This window comes from Cebidichthys violaceus, unplaced genomic scaffold (assembly GCF_023349555.1).
Source record: "Cebidichthys violaceus isolate CVI_PGR_0920_01 unplaced genomic scaffold, fCebVio1.0.p SCAF_53, whole genome shotgun sequence".
Lineage (NCBI taxonomy): Eukaryota > Metazoa > Chordata > Actinopteri > Perciformes > Stichaeidae > Cebidichthys > Cebidichthys violaceus.
The window spans coordinates 1,455,811-1,461,663 of NW_027176739.1; positions in this window are offsets into that span (position 1 = coordinate 1,455,811).

Sequence of the window (5,853 nt, forward strand, 5' to 3'; positions counted from 1 at the left end):
AGTGAGTGAGTACGGACACATGAGGTACTTTAAAACGAAATAGGAGACCGGTAATAAACAAAGCTAAATGTGTTTTTACCTGGCTGATTGTGGCGTTTAAAGGGACAGCTCACCACAAACATCTGAAAAGACATATTTCCCCTCTTACACGCAGTGCTATCTATTAATCTAGATTATGTGGGTGTTTTCTAGTTTTGGAGATATCGCCCGTAGAGTTGTCTGCTTTCCAAAAAAAAAGAACATTTTGAAACAGCAACGCCTCTTTCCAGAAATCATGAGCTGGTTACTCAAGATAATCCACAGAGCTGGTTGAGAGATGTAGGAACTGTCGTCTTTCTAACAAACTAGAATGATGAATATCACTACAGGTGAGACGGAGAATATGTATTTTAGATTGTGGGAACACCTGTCCCTTTAAAGAATAAAGCTGGTGTTTTATATTATTGTTCTTGTCAACTCAACGAATCCAGTGAAAAGACCAAAAAAAAAAAAACCCCGACAATGTGTGAGTCTGTGTGACCCAATTGTGTGTAAACAAATATCTAAATTCAACATTGGCGATAAAACGTGGTCCTGCTCGTTAGTGAGATCAATTAATTGTTGCTTTGGGTCTTTTTATGGGATTTGTGACAGTAAAATAAAATATAGAACAATGCGTCATCATTCATATTAATATTATTGTGTATTCTTCCTACATTTTTTTTTTTTATGAAGCCACATTGAATTGGAATAGAACCACAGAGTGTGATTTATATGAAAGTCACGGTCGTAAAAACACTGAATTGTTTTCCGGGCTTGTCAGGCTATGTAATGGAAATTTCACCGGTTCCCGGTTCTGCTTTCCTGATTCGATTGTTACAGTCTGTGAAGGAAAACACTCGGATGGAGAGACCTGGCTGCATCGAGATAGACGGAGACGGAGAGAGAGAGAGAGAGAGAAGAGGAGGCGAGAGGGCAAGGAAAAAGGAAAGGGTGCTGTTTATATTAGCTGCTTGTTAACTTGACTGTGCGGACAGGCTGCAAACAGAACGCCGGGAAAGAACAAGTTGTACTCTCTGTCTGCTTCTCTGGCTCCGGTTCAGTAAACGTCTCCCTCCTCTCCTCTCCTCCTCTCTATCATCTCTCTCTCTCTATCCATCTCCTCTCTCTCTCTCTCTCTCTCCAGGCCAAAGCAGAGTGCAGCGTTTTCTCCTCCTCACACGTACGTCCACAACACGTGCCTGTCATTATTTGTCCTTAAAGCCACAGACATCCTTTTTTTTTTTTTCTTCTTTGACATTTTTCATTCGTTTTGTTGGGGGTTTTTTTAGGCTTCAAAAGCGATTAACAAAAAAAAAAAAAAAAAAAAAAAAAGACAAGAGCCACGTGCCGGCTGATCACCGACAGGAGGAGAGGGGAGGAGAGAGGAGGAGTTGTAGGCAGTAGGAGACATGACAGGACGGGTGTGTGGGGTTTATTTTAGGGGGGGGGGGGGGGGGGGGGATTGCTGGTGGTAAGGGGGAGGAAAAGTGAGGAAGATGTTGGATGGCAGAGACAGAGTAAGGTGCAGTTTTGTGCAGATTGGAGCTTTAGTTTGGAGACCTGACCTCTCTGCTGGTGTTGAGCCTTAGTGGGTGGAGCCAAAGACCGCTTCTGTCTCAGTGATGCTGGACTTAACATGAAAATACACTTTGAGTTATCGGTTTAGGGTTGTCTACCCAAGCAGCAATGGGACACATACTGTGCTCCGCTTTCTATGGACTGTTGGTTGAATAAAACACAGCATTTAAATATGTTTCAAAAAAACATTGTGGTTCGCCTTTGAATTGACATTAAATTGCTTGTTTTTGTCCAAACAGCCGCTCCGTCTCGCAAGAAGAAGCGGCAAATCCCCACAGCTGACAAACTATGATTGGATCCTCAGACACAGTGTCCAGCTCATCTTCTCTTCTTGCCCGTCGTGATCTTTGCGCGCTAAACTGCCCGCAAAGATCGCAAACGAGCGAGAGAAAGATTCACCATCTCCGCGGTTCTTCGACTCCACCAATTTCGGCCCGACTCGACAATCGAGCTCGTTTCCGAGCCTCCGAGGTCGACTCAAGTCTGGACGACTAAACCTCCAACCTCTTTTTATAGGATGCTGAGACTTTGCCGCAACGGAGAGGAGAGAGCACAGCGCCGGTAAAAACAAACCAAAACAGAGTAAGCAGATAATGAGTCAGCTTTCTAAATCTGAGCTAAAGCGTTACAAAAGAGAGAGAGAGAGAGAGAGAGAGAGAGGTTGAGAGAGAGAAAGAACAGCTTCCAAAGGCTTTGTCAAAACACGGAAAATGAACATGTCTCTAGTAGTAGCAGTTGAACAGTATTATACATTATTGTAAATGTGTTTACACTCCAGTGGTAGGTTGGTGGGTGGGTCGGCATGGCTGGCCTAGGACAATAAAGACAACTGTACCAGAAGAACAGGAAGCACTAAGCGCTCATTGGGTCAGTCTGCAGTTACACAGCGATTAAACAGTGACAGTCTCTTGTTCAGTAGAAAGACCACAATGCTCAAAAAAAAACAACCAAACAAACAAACCCAATGTGCTGAGGCAGCAAATTAAATCACTTTAAGGAGTCTAAAGCATTTGCAAATCCGGCCTCAAACCACTTTCCTCTTGGCTGAAGGAGCAGCTCATGAGGAGCATCCTGGTGACCTTCTGGTTCCACAAAACCACCTCAGAGCAACAAATCCTGGAATTTATTCCTCCCCAATTCAGTGGATTTAGAATTCAAGCTGCATTCGTTTGTTTGCAGAACAGCATTTACGAGCGTTTCTACCGACACGACCAATTAAACGTGATCTTCGCTCCGCTGAGGAGGTTCTGAGAGGAACCCAGCCCCGCCGGTGCAACTGATGTCTTTCCAAGGAGTTTTACAACAGCGCCGGTTACGCTAGACAAGCAGCTCTGTGAATCACAGGCCGGCTGCCGATCGCCCGAAGCCGATCGGCCTTTAACCGGCTTTTCAGCAGAAGTCTAGGTGGAGTGCATCACCGCACGCATCAGCGCACCATTTAGAAATCCTCAGCCGACGCTTCACTCTGGGAAGTTTCAACGGCGTGACTGACGGTACAGATGAAACCCAGGGAGGAGAAGAAACAATCTAGTCTGGAGATCCGACCTGACAAGGAAGTTGCAAAACTCTAAAGATCATCAGAGCACATTTCATGGCTGCGAGCCAACACCCACACACCAGCGTACCACACAGAGGACAGTGATGCTTTTGAAGTTCTAGTGGATATTGATAATAACAACAAAAAAGAAAAGAAAAAAGAACCAGCTAAAAAGGAGTCCAGTCTACAGTATCTATGAAGCGGAAGGAGATGGCACTGAAGCCACACTGTAAATATAGAATAATAACCAGTTTGTGTTCGCCAAGGCTGCACAGTATCAAGGGAAACAAAAAAAAAAGAAAGAAGAGTGTAGCTCACCTCAGCACCTCCACCACCACCGGGGAGGAAACTCAGCCAAAAAAAACACCTTTTTGTTCTGTTTATTTCCCTGCTAGCGCTGTGCAGCCTTAGCATGTTGCTACTACATGTTAAAGGGCCGTACATGTGAGGCCTTTTTTTTTATTTATTTTTTTTTTTTTTACTAATACCACTGTCTACAAAGCTACTCTGAACATTGAATATTGAAACCGAGATTACGTGTTTCTGTCTTAGCGTGGTGACGACACGTCGCCGCGTCCTCGCTTTGAAAAAAACGGTTATCTGTTGCTGTTGTTGTTGTTGTTGTTGTTGTTGTTGTTGTTGTTGTTGTTGCGTGTTTGTCAGTTTTCACGGGGGCTGCACTTACGGTAGCCAACGTAGAAGTCCAAAAATCTTCCACCTTGTCGTGTCAGAACCATTTCAACAGAGTTGTTTTGTTCTGTTCCTTCCAGACTTGCCTCTCTTTGGCAAAAAGAAAAAGAAAAAAGAAAGAAGGAGAGGAAGGAGAAGAAGAGGAGACGAGCGTGGAGGTTTGAACTGTGAATCTTCCACGATGGCTACACCTGAAGTAATAATACTCTCACTGCTGATAGCGGGACGTGTCACTCTGAGTAAGCTCACACTTCCTGATGCAGTCAGGACCACTTACACATAAAAAACTAATCATCTCGTACATTATAACCCTGTTGTACCAGCTCTAGTGTGTGTGTGTGTGTGTGTGTGTGTGTGTGTGTGTGTGTGTGAGAGAGAGAGAGAGAGCTGTATGTTGTGTGTTCAGTTCAGCAGCATTTGGCTTTTTCTGAAGGGGGGGGGGGGGGGGGAGGGTTAATAGTCAGGCTGTTCCTATGTGAACCCTCCCCCCCACACGTGAATGCGGGTGTGGGAGAATCCACGTGGGGGGGGGGTTATCGTGTGTGTTTTCGAGCTGTTTGACATCCCTATCTAACATTCATCATCTTGAAAAACCGGGGAGAGAGAGAGAGAGAGAGATAGATAGAGAGAGAGAGAGAGAGACAGAGAGAGAGAGACAGAGAGAGAGAGAGAGAGAGACAGAGAGAGAGAGAGAGAGAGAGAGAGAGAGACAGAGAGAGAGAGAGAGAGAGAGAGAGAGAGAGCGAGAGAGAGAGAGAGAGAGAGAGAGAGAGAGAGAGAGAGAGAGAGAGAGAGAGAGAGAGAGAGAGTGTGTTTTCCTGTGGATAAGATGTTTCACAGATCTGATCTTTGGCGTGGTCACTTCAGAAGACTGTCGGTAAAACAGAGGAAGTAGATTTGGACTTGCACCTCTATGTGAGTGTCTGTTCATCAGGCCTGGGGTCAAGCAGCCCTTAACAAAAGAAACAAACAAACAAACAAAAGAAACAAATACTACCCCATCGTGATGCGTTTGAGAATGAGAATTTAAAAGAAAGAGCTATTATTGACCTCACCTGGTAACTGAAACCAGCTGAAGTGGAGCAGAATGATCTGAGAGGAGGAGGTGCTCAGTAGTAGTCGTGTAGGAGTTAAAACAGTGGAGCTTGCCAAATAAGGAAGTTTTCTGACGTACACACATCACTATACATATACATATATATATATATATATATATATATATATACTGTATACATTATAAAATATGTATATACATATCTATATATATATATATAGATATATATATATCTATATCTCTGTTTTACGTCCCTTTTTCGATACATTTTTAAACCTTTTGATTCTTTTTTTTAAAGTTTTTTTTCTTTAACCCTGAGAATACCATGGACTGCTTTAAGTACAAAATACAACTCTCTGAGAGAAACAAGAAAAAGTATTTCTTTTTTTCCTTTTTTTTTCTTAACAAATTTTTACAAACAACTCAATTTCAAGACTCAAAGAGTGTTCAGGCCTCTGAAGCTGATTAATTACGTCGTCGTCATTCATCTAACAACGGAGAACGGGTGCAGCAGAGCCGTCCGGAACCAGAGCTCGGCCGCGTCAAACTCAACAACGAACCCGCCCGGTTTGAACGAAGCAGCGCCGGGGCATCTTACCCTGACGGCCTCCGATGGTAAACCAGACACAACGAAGCTACTCAGAACAAAACGTTTCAGGAACCTTTGGAGCTGCTCAGTTTATCGCTTCACTCTCAACGTGACGACGCCCGAGTCGGTGGAGACTGTGGGTTGGGGTTTGAAAAGCTCCACAAAAAAAAAAAAATCCAGTAATGGACCTTTTGTGGGTTGAGGACAGTCTGCTCAAGCCCCAACATGTAGACTTCTTCAGACATATCTTTACACATTAAACTTGAGAAATGAAGCATTTTTTGATGAACTGATTACTGACAGGCTTCACTAAATACAAACGATTCGTTGTTTTCTCCAAACTTAACGTTTTGACTGACAGTCAGCTGGCAGGGTGAAGTAATA